The sequence below is a fragment of the Triturus cristatus genome, chromosome 3_1 (assembly GCF_964204655.1).
Source record: "Triturus cristatus chromosome 3_1, aTriCri1.1, whole genome shotgun sequence".
NCBI lineage: Eukaryota > Metazoa > Chordata > Amphibia > Caudata > Salamandridae > Triturus > Triturus cristatus.
Genome location: NC_140583.1, coordinates 916974964 through 916993589, shown reverse-complemented (window position 1 = coordinate 916993589; position 18626 = coordinate 916974964). Strand labels below are relative to the sequence as shown.

Genomic DNA, 18626 nt, shown 5'->3' with positions numbered 1-18626 from the left:
TTAACAGACTGTTGGACACCCACATCAAGTGCCTCGACGAACTCTTGTTCCACAGACCCAGAGGCCCCTTCCTCATAGTAACATTCCTCCTCATCAAAATAATCAGCCATAATAACACTGAAAGTGAAATAATGCCCACCGGAGGAAGGAAAAACAGTAACCAAACGTAATGCCGAGAGGCAAAATAAGGGGGGAGTGGAAATACCCCAGGCAAGCCAATAAACACAGATACAGAGGAACTGTGAAGTAATGTAATTAAATGTGGAGGGAGGGCTTGCCAAGAAAACCACTCTAGGCAGAGCCTATGCAACAATTATACGGCCCAAAGCCTGAAACGGTAATTTGGGCGTCAATAGGGGCATAAACTAGGCTGTGGGCAAAACGAGCATTGAAAGCGCTGCTCCAGCGCTCCAAATTCAAAGGGAACCGGCAAAACACGCTGTGTAAACAAACAAAATGGCCGCTGCGCATGCGCAGTAACGGCCGCCTAGTTAACAGTGAAAGAGGACAGCGCGATACACAGACGCGTGTCCTCAAGCCCCGCTCTCCCGCTCCACAATTTGAAGCAAAGCGCCCAAACCAGGGAGGTTCCACACGCTCCCAAACGTAAGGAAAACCCCAGCAAATGCACGGCAGAAACACACAAGAACAAAGTGATATCAGCGCCACGTGGCAAAGCAAATTAAACGGCAATTAGCACAGCAGGCATGAAAGCGCAATAGTACAATGCATGAAAACATCATCAAAGCAAGTAAGAATGGGAAAGCACTTAACTGGCTGCGGAGCAGCAAGGAAAGAGGATGTGGGATTCTCTAATGGACCTTTTATAGGTCAGGTGTATTCATGGGTATTGTAGTGTGTTTTTTCTCTTACTGTAATCTGATTGGCTGCTGAGTTTTTTCCCTAGTAAAGAAAAGAGAAGCATAATCGGAGCCTCCGGTCCTGACATAGAATTACCTTTTTCCAGAAACACTTTTCATACTAGACTGAGCAACTGGAAAAAGGATGTAACCGGTTGGAAGCCATCTTATGGGTAGGTCAGCTAAACACACTTCTTTCGCCGCTGTATCTGATTGATTTGTTCCTTCACAACTGTTATTTAAACACGGCCTAAATTTCGTCTTGCATTTTCAAACACTTCTATGTTTACCTGTATCAGCGATCCAAAGGCCATATGCGGAATGGGTTGACAACAATGTACGGGAACATGTGAAAAATGTTGTCTTAGCGAGCAGCTCCAGTTGCTGTAATTGCATAAATGCGAAAACAATGCCTCTTGGAGGCAATTGAAATGCATTGGAACGTTTTTAATGTTCAATATTTAATTACATTAAAAGCAATTATAAAGCATGCCCTAACGTGACCATCAAATTATTTCTGATTGATTTACTTATTTGAAACAATATAGATAAAAGTAAGGTTTCTACCAAAACAAGAGAAGGAGTAGCCGTGGCTAGGCTGAGCAAATGATTGTGTAGTCCTTTTTTTGTTTTTTGCGTTTTCTGTTATCTATGACGGTTGCCCGGAGAGAGGCTCCGCCTGAGAAAAAGTATACTGCGCGTGGAAGGGTAGGGGCGACCTCACGTGACAACTACGTCCGCTTTACCCCTCCCCCTACATAAAAGGCGGACGCCATTGTTTAGATGGTGGTGCGAAGTGATCTGGTGTTGGAAGGTGAGCATGGTTTGTTTATCACCTGCGTTTGAGTTGGCCGATTTGCGGAGCAGTTCGTCGCCTCCTCATTGTTGAGTTGAGCTCCGAACGTTTCCCCCTCAATTTAGGTTTTGCGGGTACCCCCGATTCTACTGTCACTACTTCCAATGATGGCAATGATATTTAAAAATGTGGGCTCCTTGTAAGTGGATCCGATGTTGCCCGTGGATTGCTATCTTATGGCGACGGTGGTTTGTTTGCAATCTTTCATGGATCTCAGGTGGGGCTCCATACTGCCTCCGTGGCCTCTCAAATCGGTGACACCTGATCCCTCCCCGTTAATTACTCGATACTTGTTCCTGCTAAAATAACTAAGTGTCATAAAAAATAGATAAGCCCACTGTTCGGTATCCGCTGACCACTTATGGACCGCCCAGTCCAAAGTGTCCACACAGTTTTTTGTGTGCGAGATAATGTGACGTGGGAGATGAAACGTCTCCGTTTCGTCCCTTCTTTCGGTTATGGGGACAAAACAAACTCTGTTGTAGTTTCATATATTGTCTGCTGCCGTCGTACTGTTTCTCTGCTGTAAGGGTTCTCCGGTTCCTTCTCAGCCGGTGAGAGTTCTCAGACTCGCAGGCGAACTGACCACAGCCCTGCTAGGAAAGTGCAAATGTGTCAACAAGCCAAACATTAACTTCATCGTTGGCGTATTTAAACATTCGTCTTTAATGTTTGTGATCAGTTGCCTGTCCTGGGACACAGCCTTGAACTTCTCTTAACACGGAAGTGTCAGTACTTCACAATTTGTAGGAAATGGCGGAGCCTGCCGTCTCAAGTCATTCATCCTGCCAGAATGCTATTAATTATCTAGTTTAAGTTGATGCCAAGGCCTTAATTACATCGTATAAGCCGGATAACCAATAAAGTTGTTTTGTTTACAAACGTGTCCTTTTGGTTTTATTTCATATTGACATCTGTATCCCGTTTTAATACGTGTTGCCGACTTTTGCCAGCTGAGCTGATGAACAGGTTTATTTGTAAATCCTTTTAAGTGGGTTTCGTTTATTCAGTTAAGTTGTGATATTCTCTAAAATCAAACAGTTTATGCAGAGCAATTCTTTTGCCGTGTACTTTTGGAAACCATTTCCACCTAGGTGTCAGGGCAACCATTGTGTTGGGTGAAGGATCCTGTGACTTAATATCAGTGGCTACACTTGTTTTTTGCGTTTTGGACAGACTTTAAGGAAACATGTTTTAGTTTCTGGATGAACACTTGCCCTTAGGGATTGCGGGTTGCAAATGTTCTATAAGGCCCTTGAAACCACTGCTATCCTGTCCATCCCGACCCATACTATTTATGTAAAGCTAAATCTTCATGGGAGACCTGGATATTCGTGACTATTGGGTGTACCCCACTGAATTTAACTACTTTGGCATCTGCTAGATAATCACAAAAGGAACAGTCACAGATTGTATCTCACGTTAAGGAAGGATCAGAAGGTGCCCATCTTCAGAGAGCACTACATCCCACAACAGTAGGATTCATACTCCTTAATTAGGGTTACGCCTTACAAATACTCTCCTACACCAACATTTCTCTTTGTCAAAACAAAGGTACTTGGCTTGTGTAGGTTTTTTGCATTGTTTTATTCTGTATCTACAAAGCTGTCATTTTGCTTGTAGTTTACTGACCCCGGGGAGCAAGAAGTTGTTGGAGAGAGGCCACGTGCATTGTATTGTACATTTCTTTGTGTGGAATGGATGTATGCAACCAGTTCAAGCAAGGGTGTGATTTTTCGTGCAATTGTTTGAGCAAGACACAGTCAAAAATTAGTGTTTCCTCACAAAGATGCCCACAGGCCTGAATGTTTTGTATAGGGCGTAGGTTTCAGAGATGAGTTTGGTTGTGTTTGTCAGCTTCCCACACTAATGCTGGTAACAGCGAAGTTGGTGTTGGCCAGAAAATGTATTAAACATTTTTTAGGAAGGAATCTTGGTATTAAGGGAAAATTTGTTTGATGCAAGAGCGCATTCCTGCACAAGGTCAGTCTAGGTTTGGGAATCAGTTGTGTAAGACCTAAGGCGTTACCAAGAAGATCTGAGTCACTAATCTGTAGTCATATGGAAATAGGTCAGTCCCTGGTTTTTTAGCAGCCTGATTTGCGACTACATGTGTACAACAAGTTCTCTTTTCCATAATAATGAACCCGATTTCCTACAGTTTGCAGTAGTTGAGGGCCATATGTATGAACACATTTGACCATAGACACAGAATGGGTAAAAACACTTTGATATATCCGTCCCTAAGTGATTACTTTTGATCAAAAAGGAAAGACGTTGTATGAAACCAGACCAGATATAGAATAAGCATATTGAAGGCAGAAAGCTGTAGATGGAGATGTTCTATCAAATAGAATAATGCTGTCTGAAATTCCCTGGATAAATACACCTAGGGGCCTATTCATTTGTGATAAATGGGTGAAACAAGTCATGAGAGAAAAAGCGGGACATGATTTTCATTTTATTTTAACAGAGACAGGAGAACATTTTGGAAAGTAGTTGCTGTAGTGATTTAAACATGACCAATATAAACAAAGGGGTTGTGTGGTTAAAGAGACATTGGAAACACAAATATAGAGGACCTCTATGAGGCACCCTTTGATGGGCAAGTTGGAGATGCTTTTGTAATTGTTTTCCTGCATGCTCAGATCTGCAGCTTTTGTGCCCTATACGCCTCTCAAAACAATTGATTTGGGACTATACTCACAAATTCATCCTAACTGTTGAGATCCTCTATGTATTGATACTTGAGATTATTATCCGATAGTTGAAAAGCTTTTTCTTTCTAATTTTTAAAAGAAGGGCACCTCAAGTACTGGCTATTGGTTATGCTGATTCCACCGAGTAAGGTAATTTTGTCAAAATACTGTTACCAAATATCTAAGATGGGATATAGTGCTGCACTAGGCTTCTCTAACAAGTAGCCCGTGAGCTACTGGTAGCACTCCAGCTACCTATTAGTAGCTCTTCTGTGTGCAGCATGAGCAACTAAATTAGAAGCTTGTGCTTACTTGAATTAATAAAGCAAGTGTTTGATACAAAAATGTGTATTTTCAAAAATCATAAGTTTGTCTGTGGAGAAAAATTGTAGTTTCCACATTATATTTAAAGTTGATATTTGAGTAAGAAATTAGTGTTGGGGAGATTTGTTAATAACTTGATGGCAGGGGCATTGCACCCAAGGCTGTTATGTATTACACATATATAGGCATTAAACATTGACATGCCATTTTTACCTTACTCCTAGCAATCGTGCCTGATGCACTGAAGTGATCTCTGCTATTAATTTTTGCATTTGGTGGCCACTAATGTAATCTTGTCTGATTTGGTAACTTATAAATCTCTAATATTAGTAGCTTGGTAGGATTTTAATTGCCCATAAGTAGCTCTCATTTCGGAAAAGGTTGGAGTCCCCTGTGCTACACCATCTTACCTAATAAACAATCCGGTTTCAGAAAATAACATTCTACTTTAACTGTTTAATACTTGATAATATGGCAAAAACGCATTTCTAAAATTCTCTCTATTTTGCTATCCATGTGCAGGTTTAGAATCTGCACTTCACACAGTTGACATGTATGTTTGTAAATGTTGGACGTGTGAATGTTCTTTAGAAAATATTCCGTCTGTACTATTGTATATTGGAACTTAAGCAGAGTTATGTTAAAGACCAGGTACGTTATGCATCTCTAATTCCAGCTTTTACATAAGTTAGACTGTGGTGCCTGTTGGTGCCTTACCACATTTCTTTTTAATCTGTTAATCTACGATCTTCATCCAGAATTGAGCTAAGTTAACAGCTTTCATGCTAGAGTTTACTCTGGTTATCTTTCTTCTAAGTACTATGCAAATAAAGAGTAGAATATTGCGTCAAATCAAGTTACAGATCTATATAAAGCTTAACACTACTCAGTTTGGCATGAAAGCTAATACAACAGTGCCTGGATGAAAGACCTATGTAAGTAATGAATAAGAGGACTATGGCTTTAAATTAGCTATGTTTGTCCTGGAATGGTTTGCTGGCAGTAAGAATGGGCACTGCAAAAACCACTATCCCTGATCTAAATTGAACATGTGACTCTACAACCTCTTACTGCAACACAATACTAGATTACCTCTACGTCCCTTGTCATGATACAATGAGGTTTGTCCTATTCCAGAAATAGTAAATGCTGAACTATAACCACACATGGTGTAATCCAATCAAGGGATAGAATGACCTCAGCACTTCTGTTTGCTTCCTGCCAATAAGTTAAAGTTGGTTGAGGGTCAACGCTGCTGGTGCCTCCAACCAACGATCCGGTTGGTGGCGCTTCTGTAGCGCTAGTAGTTGTTGATGCGCGTCTCGAAGAGAGAGCAGCCTATACGTCACATATACTTTTTGTCTAAGGCACTGAGCGGGGCTGCTTCCCTCAAGTGTTTTGATTTTGTCTGGGAATGTGTGAGCAAAGCTACGCATATGAGTTATTTCTCTCTCTTTGCTGATGGAGTTTCAGGCGAGAGGAGATTGCGGTTTTAGTCTATGGCACATGCACAGGGCTTCTGCCAGTTAGTCCTGCTTTAGTGTTTGTTTTCAGTCTGTGCGAGCGAGGCTCGGCGCATGCGTGAGGTTTCTTTCTTTAAGGGCATGATATTTAAAGGTGTCATGTGTTCAAGGGCACTAGTTCCTGTTGCGGTGTGGGTGTCTGATGTGTTATCAAGATGGGACAGCATGCGGAAAAGGGGAGGCCTGTTTCTTCATCCACCTCTTCTGCTCCTGGCTCCTCTGTAGATCTAGATCTCGTGCTCCATCTCCTATAAGTCTAGGAAGAGGGATTTGGAAGAGGAGGATCAACAAGCTTATTTTGGAGACCTTAATTTCTTTCTTTGAAAGAAAAAAGGGTGAGGTCAAAGAATATTTGGACAAGGGCATTTATTCTCATGGTTCCGATGACTTATTCTCCAAGGAGAATATGGGTTTTGAAATAGAAGAAACTCCCAGCTCATCTGAAGACACTTATGGGACAATTCAAGAAACCTTCCTATGTAGGTATGTCAATTCATGATTACTTCATTAATGTAACTTTAAATGAATGGAAGGATCCCAACAAGATTAATTTACCAAGGTTTATGGCTAAATTTTATCCTTTTGACAAAATGGAGGAAGATCCCCCAAATTCTAGTCACATTGACTCTGGTTTAGCTAGATTCGTGGGGATATCTTCTGTCTGAGAAAAATATTCTAAATCATCCAGCCGATAAGAGCGTTGATGGAGCTCTGAAAAAAGTATATTTGGGAGCTAATTTGACTTAAAGAGCAGGAATTTATGGTGCATATACCACCCTATGGTTATTTACTGGCTTTAAGGCAATTTCTAAAGCAACGCAGGAAATTCAGGATGTGTCCGAATTATTAGAAGAAGCAGACAGGTTGAGCTCTTGTCGGACATTTCTTTTGATACTGTTTGAGCTTCTGCTTTAGCCTGTGGGGCCTCAGTAGCAGCTCGTAATTTGTTTATAAAAGAATGGAACATGGGTGTGGCTCAAAAAGCCACTGCGTTAAGAATGCTGTTTGAAGGCAAAAGCTTGTTTAGTTCATCCCTGGAAGAGAAACTACATATACTTTTTAAGAAAAAAACCCATTCTTCTTTTAGAAGACCGCATTCTAAAGTGAGTGGTTCTTCTGCGGCTGCTTCATTTCTCAGAGCAAGAACTTCCCTTCGTCAATCATTTAGAGGGTCAGCATATGATGGAAAGCGGTCAAAGCCATTTCAGAAATGTAACAGGAAGCAGTATCAAAGTGGGAATAACAAAGACCAGCGATCTTGATAAGGCCAGGCCCAGGAGATGGTTGGGCAAGATTGGCCAGTTGGGGGAAGGATCCACCATTTCCTGGGTGCATGGTCTCCAGTAACAGATGCATGGGTTCTCAATGGTGTAAGGCAAGGGCACCAACTAGTTAATCGCTGCACCCCAGGAAACTGGGTCAATTCAAACTCCTGTTCCGAAGTCTCCAGAAAGGAAGATGACCTTGTTGTAAGTGATTCTGCCTCTGCAGGAAAAGAGGCCGATTATCCCAGCACCACCTCAAAGGGATAAAGGGGGGAGGGTGGCACTCAATCATTTTCATGCTATCCAAAGGTTTTCGCCTAGTGATCAATCTAACATTTCTGAACAAGTTCATTAGGAAGGTCCTGTTCAAAATGGAGACCTTACCATTCCCTTGATGCAAAAAGACTATTTGTTGACAATAGATTCAACCGATGCTTATCTTCATTTGCCCCTGGCAAAGGTTCATCAGAAGTATTTCAGATTTTGTTTCCAGAACATCGATTGGCAATTCAAGGTTCTGCCTTTTTGGTCTCCGCTGAGCCCCAACAGTATTCACAAAGATAGTGACAGCATTAATGGCATCGCTGCACTTGAATGGGTTAACGGTTTATCTGTGACTGGTTGATTCACTCCTGATCTCACGCTTTGGTCATACATGCATTGCAAGAGACCATTCATACGCTAAATCGCCATGGGTTTCTTCTGAATTATCTAAAGTGTCATTTGATTCCAGAAGGAGACCTGATATTCATAGGGGCAAGGTTCCCAACAGACCTGGACAAAGCTTTTCTTCCGGGAGATAGGATGCTACAGCATTTGTTGATTGCTCTTCTTCAACAGAAGGAAGCTCCAATGAGAACTAGATGCAGATTCAAGGACATATGGCTACATGCGTGTTCTCAGTTCCTTGGGCACGGTTACATCTCCACCCTCTGTTATGGCACCTGAACAAATTTCGGCAGAAAGGCTGTCTGAATTTGAAGGCAATTATTCCTCTTCCTTGGAAGATGGAGAAGTTTCTTCAGTGGTGGTTGCAACTAGTGAATCTAATGTGTGGGCTTCAGATGCATCCCTTACAACCAAATATATTGACTACAGATGCAAGCAAGACAGGGTGAGGAGCAACCATGGAAGAACATTTAGTACAAGAGAGATGGAATCAAGTGGAGGCAAGTTGGACTACGAATTGGAGGGAGTTGTCAGCCGTTTTTCAAGCGCTTCTCAAGTTCAACCCCATTTTTTTTGAGAATTTAACATCCTGGTAAGATCAGACAATACATTTATTATTGCGTAAATAAATCACCAGGGGAGCACACATTCTCATTTTCTCAACCAGGTGGCATGCAGTCTCGCTCGTTGGGCAGAGGAGCACTGGTAACCTATTTCAGCAGTTCTTATACAGCGAAAACAATATTTAAGCAGTTCACTTGAGCAGGGCGTTTTCTTCTTCCCAGGATCTTCAAAAAATCTTGCGATATACTTCTTTTGAGAGACGGTACTGTCCATTGCACGCCTGCGGCGATCGCTCGGTGTTTCGCCGCTTACTATTCCAAACTTTACTCTGGCCAGCGCCCTAGACTCTCCCTCCCAGAGCTAATCTACCAAGAACGCATCTACCTCCCTCGCCTTAGTGAAACTGAAATGGCTGACCTTGACCTTCCCATTACGCAGGACGAAATCAACAAGGCCATATCACGTACTGCATCTGGCAAAACTCCAGGCCCTGATGGGCTCCCACAGGAGTCCTATGCAGCCTATCGAGAAACACTTGTTCCACGTCTTTTGGGTGTATACGCAGAGGCTGTCTGTCTTGTTCCTACCAGAAACAGATGCTGCCACCATCATAGTGATCCCTAAATCACAACTTCCCTCAGTGTACTGCTCCGAATACCGCCCTATCACCCTCATTAATGTGGAAGGTAAAATATTAGCATCGGTCCTAGCTAACCGACTGAGGCCCTATCTTGCCAAACTAGTCCATCGTGACCAATGCGGATTTATGCCATCTCGGGGCACTAGGCATTGACTCGGACGCCTCCACCTAGCTTTAGCGAATCGCCAGTCACTGACCCCCTATTTAGCAAGTGATTTTGAGAAGCCTTTTGACTATGTAGACTGGCGATACCTGGAGGATGTAATGATTGAGATGGGCCGGGGGCAGCACTTAGTTATCTGATTAGGTTGTTATACGCCTGACCTCAGGCACGTATACTTGTCAACGGGGCACTGTCAGAGCCGTTTCCTATTAGGAGGAGGACAAGGCAAGGATGTCCCCTCTCACCGCTTCTATTTGCCTCCGGGATGTAACCTTTGACATGCCTTATACGGTCCAACGAACGAATTAGGGAATGGAAATGGCCAGGTTCTGATGAGGTCAAAATCGCTCTATACTCTGATTACTTCCTTCTCTTTCTAGCCGAGCCGGCCCAATCTGACGCCCGCTGTCTGCAGGCGTTGCACTCTTTTGGGCAAGCCTCCGACCTGCACTTTTAACCCCACCAAATCCGTCCTAGTTCCTCACCACGTCTCTAGAGACTGCTTCGATTGGCAATCCACAATACCTATCGGAAGGCAATCCTTTAAATACCTCAATCTGGGTGGCCCTTCTTGCTGACCTTGCGTGGTCTTTTAATGTGGCCCCACTGGTGAGGAGAGCCCGAGCTGACCTCCACAGATGGCAGATGCTACCGCTAAACCCTCTGGGAAGAGTTGCTCTCTTTATAATGATGATACTTCCCAGATTCTTATACATAATTCAAAATGCTCCATTTCCCACAGACCTGGTTTAAGGAAATGGATAGCCTGACCACTAAATTCCTCTGGGGCGGTCAGCGACCTCTTATGGCCCTGTCCCAATGTCTGATCCTATCCTTCGACTGAGGAATGGGCATGACTAACCTATACCTGTATAATTTGGCAACTCACTTACTTATGAAACACGACTGGTTCAATGGAGGCTGGTCTGACTCGGCATACAGAGTAGAACTGGATAACCTGGGCCTACCCAGGATCCAGGCGATGATGTATGGGGGACCTATCTCCAGATCTCTGCCCATGGGGGAGGGGGGGGTTTCTCCTGGCGTGCCTCCTTACGCCATACCCAATGGTCGAACAAACAAACCCAATACACGCTGCTCTGGCAGGGCTCCTGGCTCCGGGAGGTGAGCAGCTTAAAGGGGGGCCCATTTTAAAAAAAATTTTTGGGGGGGATAATCAAATTTATTAGCATTTAAAATAAACGAAACATACAAAGGCAGCATGATATCGAAGTCCATCAACAGTAGACCGTGGGATATTGGACCTAGAGACAAGGCCCCTGAAGAGGCCACCTCATGGATGTAGCACAGCTGAAGAGAAATGTGCACAGTAATCAAAACAAATGTAGCCACTTGCCCCAAACCTTTTCAAACTTCTCGGGACATCCCCTGGCCTGGAAGAGGGGTTCTTCTTGGGCCGCGCACCAATCCACTCCTCGACACCATTTACGCACAGTAGGGGGTTTGGCCTGAGACCAGGCCTCCGCATTGTCTCTTTTAGCCACCGCAATCGCAGTGCCTAAGAAGCTTTTATCGGCTCTGGAGCAGTCTAGGCCATTGAATACTCCCAGGAGAAGACACAAGGGGTCGTGGGGAACTGACCATCCCAACGTCTGCGTGAGCTCTGATTCAACACCCACCCAAAATAAATCAAGAAGGGGACATTGCCAGACCTTAGGAAAAAATCAGCCGGGGCATGGGTACACCGCGTACAGGCTGGGGAGGAGCATAGGTTTGCCCTGTACAGACGCGCAGGGGTGAGGTATGCCCTATGGAGATAGTAAAGTTGGCTGAGACGTAGTTTAGAGGAGGTTGTCCAGGTTTTGGGAGCCATGAACGCGTCTCGCCAATCTGCCTCTTCTAAGGGACCCAACTAGCCTTCCCAGCGGGTGCGCAGTGAGTCTAGGGTTGCAGGGCCATTGTTTACCAGGGAGCGGTAGATCTGTGACCCCCCCCCCCCCCCTCTACCCAAGTTCCCCGTCATGACCGGGGCCTCTAACGGGCTGAACTCAGGAAGGGAGGTGGCTGGTGGGATGTACGCACTAAGGGCGTGTCGGAGCTGCAAATATTTATAGAATTGGGTGGTATGGAGGGAGTGCTTTGCTGCAGGTCTGAGAAGGTTTTGATGTGATCTACCACCCAAATGTCCCCAAGGAGTGAAATTCTGATTCCACTGCTGAAAACCCTTAAGGGCCGATGCCTCGTGGATTCAGGTGCCGTACCACAGGGGTGTGTGCTGAGTAAGTTTCTTGTCCCATCGCATGTATCGCAGAGCGCCAGGCAGTTAGGACTGCTCTAGTGACAGGTGGGATGCTTTGTGGTATGGGAGCCCCGTATAAGTAGGCCAGAAGCTGCTGAAGTTCCAAAGTCCTTAGTTCGGTACGATAAGCTGGGTCGGACCAGCTGCCAGTGAACCAGTCGTGAGCGACAATAAGTCTAGTGGCCAGATAATGGAGGTGAAGGTTGGTCACACCCATGCCACCATCTAAGGGAGGGATCCGGCAGCGAGTCGGGCCATATGTGGCCTCCCACCTCCCCACAAGAGCCAGGTGAGTATCCCATCAAACTTGCGGAACCAACCACCCGGAAGATGAAAGGTGGTAATTTCAAGAATTTATAAAAAACGGGGGAGTAGAATCATTTAAAAAAGTGCCCCTCTTCCGCGGGGGTTAATGGGGAGAGATTGCCAGCGTTTGAGATCAGCCTTAGTCTTCGTGACTAGTGGTGTTGAGTTGAGAGCCCATTCCAGCTCTGGGAGCAAGGTCACCCAGGTCCCCAAGTATTTGAACGATTGCCATCGCAGGGGGATGGTTGACTTCCAGTCGAAGCAGGCCCTCGACGGATGGGGGGGAGCCAGAGTGGACTTCGCCGGATTGAGCCGTAGACCCGATACATCTTAAGTCACGGAGGACCTCCAAGGAGCGCGGGCCAGAGTTGTCCGGGTCGGCTAGAAAAAGGAGGACATCGTCCGCGTAGAGGGCAATTTTATCAATTTGATGGGGATCCCAAGACCATCCTCGAATTTGGGGGTCGTTGCGTATGAGGCAGGCCAGGGGCTCCAGCACCAATAAAAGTGGTGAGAGAGGGCACCCCTAACGGGTGCCTCTACGGAGAGAAAAGGCCTCGGAGAGGGTCCCGTTGGTTAGGACTTGTGCTCTGAGGGTGGAATACAGGACTCGGATAGAACGTCTCAAAAAGGGGTCCTAAACCCATCGTGGTGAGAACGTCCTCCAAATAGCTCCAATCAACCGTATTGAAGGCCTTCTCAAAGTCGATGAGAAGCAGTGCCAGATATGCAGTGAGAAGGTGGTGGTGGGCAAGGGTGAGGTGGAGGCGTCGTATGCAATGCCGGGTACCACGGGCAGACATAAGCCACACTGATCCAGGTGGACCAACTCGTGCAGTAGGGGACGAAGGCGTTGAGCCAAGGCAGTGGCAAAGATTTTCTTCTCTGTGTTGATGTGAGAAATCAGGCGGTAGTCCGCGCAAGAGAGTGAGGGCGGCTGGGTCTTTGGAATGACCACGATAGTAGCCACATCGGTCTCTGAGGGAAAGGAACCAGTCTCGACCACATGTTGGAAGAGGTCGACTAAGTGAGGGACCAGTACATCACGTAGTATTCCTGTGGAAAGCCATCTGGCCTAGTGTCTTTCCAGAGTGCAACAGGGAGATAGCTGCATGTATCTCCCCAGGGGTAAAGGGAAGTTCAAGGTCCGTGGACTCCTCCTGGGCAAGGCAGGGAAGCTGAACCTCTGCCTGTTCCAGCAATTCCGTCAGAGGAGCCCCAGGGGGCCGGGCTGAGTAGAGCTGGGCGTAGTAGCCTGCGAAAGCTTGGGCGATAGCCTGCGTGGTACAGTGATGGGTACCGGCAGCATCACAGACTTCAGGGATAATGCGGTTAGCCTTGTGATAGGAGACCAGGTTATGGAGCAACTTTCTGTTTTTGTCGCCTCCATCCATAAACGCGGGACACAGAAGAGCGCCACTGTGTCTTAGCCGAGTCTAGGGAGACCTGACGGATCTCTTCCCGGAGCATCGCGAGCTTCTTAGCGGAATGAACATAGTCTGCATCACCCGGTTTCAATTCTAGCCATGCGCCTGAGCCTCGAAAGGGCCTGGGACCTTATTGGCATCTCTGAGACATATGGGGAGGCTACCACATGCGCACTTTTCAGGACCTACAAACCCGATACTACTTACGTTCCTCTCAGTTTTATAAGTATCTGCAACTACTCCACGCCCTCCACAGCCACATATCAAACGGCACTTCACTGCCAGAATACAGTCCACCTGAGGCGCAAACCATGACTGGTAACTTAGGGAAGGGAGGGATCTACCGATCCTTAACAAATAAAACTCCAAACATGTTAGATCGACTTGGGGACCAGTGGATGGATCGGGCCTCTAGAGGAGGAAGACTGGAGAGACGCACTGATGGCACACAAAACAATCACCACTTCAGGTAGACTCCGTCTGGTGGAACTGTATTACTTACACTACGCGTATCTGACACCAAAATGCCTTCATACCGCAGGTCTGAGACCAACTGCACCCTGCACACGCTGCAACCAAGATCAAGCAGATTTCTTTCACATGGTATGGACCTGCCCCGTCATTGTACGATACTGGGACTCCCTAGAGAAGAAGCTCACTGAGGTTCTGGGCTGGTAGGTCCCACATAAGCCGTTAAATAGGCTCCTGGGAATCACGGATGGGTTGGACGGGTCTAGTCACAGCCATGATGGTGACCAAGAAGGACATTGCTGCCAACTGGATAAACCCTACCCCACCTACTATAACGGAATGGCGTAGAGGGTGGACTGGTGCATAGCACAAGAGACCTATGTATGAGGCATGGGGATGCCCGGGAAATATCGTTTAGTTTGGGGAAAATGGCTGGGGCCAATAAAATGACAATACCTCACCACTCGAGGGACTGTGCTATATGTGAGGTTTTATTTTGTTTTCCTCTTCCAAACTGTGTATCCCAGGTGCCTTTTCTATATGGGTGACATGATGTCGTCCTGCTATTGCTGTAATATGCCACATGTGATCACTGCTGGTTTTCCCTGTTTTAAAAAACCCAATAAAATTGATTAAAAAAAAAAAAAAAACTTCCTTTGAAATTTGAAGCTTCGATGTTCTTTATCTGGATCTGTTTGCCTCCAAGAGAAATCCTCTACTTCCAAACTTTTCTTCCAGGTTCCTGGAAGAGGGTGCTAGGAACTGGATGCTTTTGTAAACAAGTGGCCAACAAAACTCCTTTATGCATTTCCCACATTCCCTGTGATTCCAAAGTTGTTGCGGATTGTGAAAGTGAAGGCGAATGTGATTTTGGTGCTCCACTTCTGGCCGTGCAGAACTTGGTTCCCGTTGCTGAAGAAGATGGACATTTATCCTCCTTGAATTCTTCCAGTGTTTCCTTCACCATTGAGGGGAATGAATTCAGACATCCACCTGAAAATCACCCTCTTGGTATGGAGGTTGAGAGGGTGAAGCTGGTTCAGAAAGGCTTTTTTTTTTTTCCAAAAGTGGTTTACTGCTATCTAATGTTAAAGGCAACCTTCAGTTTTGCAGACTTATTCTAGGCATTGGTCTGTCTGTAATTCTTCTGCAATTCCAGTTGAACTGGTTCCATAAGGAGACAATTTCATCTTTTACATGGCATTGCGTATTAAATAGTTTTTATTTTCAACTTGCGCTAAAGTATGTTGTGACCATAAAATGTCAGGTAAATTTGAGTGGATCTTTTGGGGGTTAATTGGAAGTTTCTGGAGGTATGTAGCCTTGTGATTTAGTGTACTATTCAGCAGGTCACTGAGAGATGTCATATCTGTGATGGATGCAGTCGTAGCAAAATTCCTTTTTAGGTCTCGCCTGCGTTGCAGCGCATGCGCTGCTCGTCTTGGCGATATCTATTGTCGTTGGTTTTCTGTCCCGTTCCTTTGGAAGTGGGGTTAGTGACTGCCCTGTCTCCCTTAGGCCCTGCCCACCCGGACTGGAGATTACCTCGCGCACGGCGTCTCTTCCAGACACGCATTTTTATTTTTGCGTGAAAGCGCGATGCCTCCGGGTTCACTGCAACGCCTAGTGCGATCTCCTAATATCTCTGGCTGGCGTATTCAATACAGATGGCTCAAGCCCAGGCTCGCGCCCAGCATGGCTCTGAGAGCTTGCGGCGCCCCCTCCCTCTTCCCTAACTCCCCCTCCCCCCCCACGTTGTCCGCGCGTTATTAATCGCCCCTCCCTCCCGCTTGTATCTCCGTGTTGGGCAACCGTCCGAGAGTAGTTTACTCGGAAAGTGTTCCCTACAGCAGGTGGGCGATGGGACCCTTTTTGTTGGCCAGAATGTTTTTTCGGCACTCACATCCGACGAGTGAGTGAGTCAATCGCGGATCCCGTGTCGCTGGGAGACCCGTAGTCTCTGGAGCCGCCCGCGCTACTGAAGCCGATGAGGACCAAATTACATAGACCTGGCTGCCAACTGCGTGCTGATCGGAGTGGAACTGCGTGTGATTTTGGAGCAATGTTCAGCCTGAGACTGCCATATCCCCACAAGAGGATAAGTCAGCCCTCCGGGTATTATCAGCCCCTGAAGTCTTCGCAGTACTGAGGATAAACAGTCGAGATGGAGTATGAGTGGATGCCGGACGAGCAAGGCCTGCAGCAAATCCTGCAGCTGCTCAAGGAGTCGCAGTCCTCACACGTCCACGCAGAGGACTGTGCAACAAGTATCCTCTCGATCTTAGTTTCTGGGAGTGCAAGCCTTGAGTCCGCTGGTACTGTATTGCCCCCCCGGATGGCAGGACATGTGTGGCAGGGTCCCAGCAAGGCCGCTGGGTGCTGCCCATCCCTGCGTGTACAGGCCCCAGTGGCACCACCTGCACTCTGCCTACTACTGCCCACCTTTCCGGAGGAGGCGGCATTCATAGGTGAAGCTCACTGACCTCGCTTGTACCGTTGTTTAGCTCCTCCTGAACATACAAAGTGTTAGTCCAGTGATGGGTATTTGATGATCCCGACTTGACACATTGTTGTTCAGAGGAGTAAAGATTGGCTTGGCCCCCGAGTGCGCAGGGCTGCTTTCTTTTCGACTCCCACCCGTATGCGACAGTTGGTTTGGAGGTGTGCATCACCTATCAATTAGTTGGCTCTTCCATAAGAGAGTGAGGGTAGGTGTTTTAAGAGTGCCACCCAATTAAAGTGAGGGGAAGAAAATGTTGGTGGGAGATGCAAATTTACAGTGTGAGAACGCCAGTCTATTGATGCTTGTTCCTTTCGCACGGTTTAACATTATAGAGGAGTGACACCCACCAAATGAGGGTGTGTTGGCCTGAATCTGGGGCATTCTGTATGTCAGTAACTCCTTGTCCATGACAAGGATTGGACGCATCGTCCTCTTGACTGGTATTTTAATGCAGCCTAGAACCGTGAAACCACCCGTGCCTTACTCATCCGGTTGTTTGTTCCCTTATCCTCTGTCATGTCCACTTGTTCGCTTACTATTCGCGACACACTAATGCAATAAGACTACCGTTGATTACCAACTGTTGATGCGCCTGCTCCGTGACCGCACCGAGATTTGGCTGATGGGTCTGTGCAGTTAATGTGAGTAACCTTTTTCTTGCCTGCTCTTTGATTGAGGATTGTCCCTTCAAATAGTCTGTCCAGCTCCATCTAGCCCTTTATGACCCATGGGAGTGGTGGGTTGTTCAACACTTACAGATTACATCTGTTAATTAGATTGCCCAAGAGTAACTGTGCAAGTGATGCATACTCTGCATGCAGTCTCATCCGTTGCGAGCCGATGCCCCCCCACATACGCAAAAAGATTTTGTTTCTGCCTAAAGTTGTCCTAACTAACGTGGGCAGCAGCCCTTGTGGTTATTTATTGAAATCGACCATCTTCTGACTTCAGTGAAGTCGGAGTCTCAAATATCTCACAGGGCCATAGGTTGCACGAGTAGTAGTAGGCTCACCCACTATACACTTGTCTAATACCACTTAAGTTCGTTGTCCCTGCGGGCACCCATAGTTCCCAATGCAATGCCTTTGCTGTGCTTTTGTAATATTTTACTGGTATTTTATACATTACATTTACTGCTGTTAATGTTTAGATTGTTATGTACAATCGCTTTTACAAGGAGCACGTGCACTTTAGCAGATCAATCTCAAAATGCAGTAATCTGTGAATACGCTGCTCTGCAAACGAGTCTGCATTAAGCATAGAACAAATTTCAATTGGAGTCAAAAGCTCGGTTGCAATTTGTTAAGAACCTCGACACCTTTCTGAACTGTTTACTGCTGGCTGGATGTGAAGGGTTCCTTGGAGTTGTACTACTATTATTTTGATGTGGAGCAACTGAAACATTTCCCATATAACTGTCTGGATACTTATTTCAGGTGATTGTGAAAGGTGGGTTCTGTCAAAAGTGTAATTTCTGTTTTTTCACAGTCAAGCAGCTGTTACTGGCCTCATTTTATATGACCTGAAGTCTGATAAAATGTACTTTGTAACTACTAAAGTAGTGTTTATTTGTAGGGCCAATGTTTACTCCTTCGAGTAGTCTCTTTTTGCTATAATGGGTGCTCATTACTCAACTTACTGGTACTCGATGGTACAGTGCAGAGTATCTGGTTTGTTAATTTGATCGACCGCAAAAAGCCGAGTGGCCCCAACGTGAATCAAACCTTTTACTGTGCTTTCAGACACCGATGCCTGCTGTGGATACTTTAGTTCACAGAACTGGTAGCTCTTTGTTGGTACTTACTTTCATCAGGTAGTTGTTTGGCCAGGATGTGCGCTCTTGCGAGAGGCGCGTTACTTTAATAACATTCAGGTGCCTTTGGGGAACCCCCCAGACTGACTTTGCAAGTGTCTGGGGTCGTGCTGCAGGCCGGGCGCTGGGGCTTCTGCTTCGCCGTCGCTGCTGCCAGCGCTCCCTTCACGAACCCAGCCATCATGGGCCCCTCTATTCCCCCTGACTGACTCCCTGATGAGGATCGCACCTCGGAGCAGCGCCGGCATCTCCCCCAGCCCTGCCAGCATGGACCCCTCCATGC

The 18626-nt window shown here is 46.2% G+C and overlaps 1 protein-coding gene across 4 annotated transcripts in view; it reads left to right on the top strand.

Annotated features, from left to right (window-relative positions):
• The first annotated feature begins 493 nt into the window (after positions 1–493).
• The window catches only part of MARCHF7 (membrane associated ring-CH-type finger 7), a 398067-nt gene continuing 379934 nt past the window's right edge, over positions 494–18626 (top strand). For 2 of the 4 annotated variants that reach the window (XM_085645470.1, XM_085645468.1), the window contains exon 1: positions 494–1033. The gene's annotated coding sequence lies outside the window, so the exon portion shown is untranslated. Of the gene's footprint in view, positions 1034–1511; positions 1675–18626 lie in introns of those variants that run through there. The other 2 variants (XM_085645467.1, XM_085645469.1) reach the window with 2 other exon arrangements.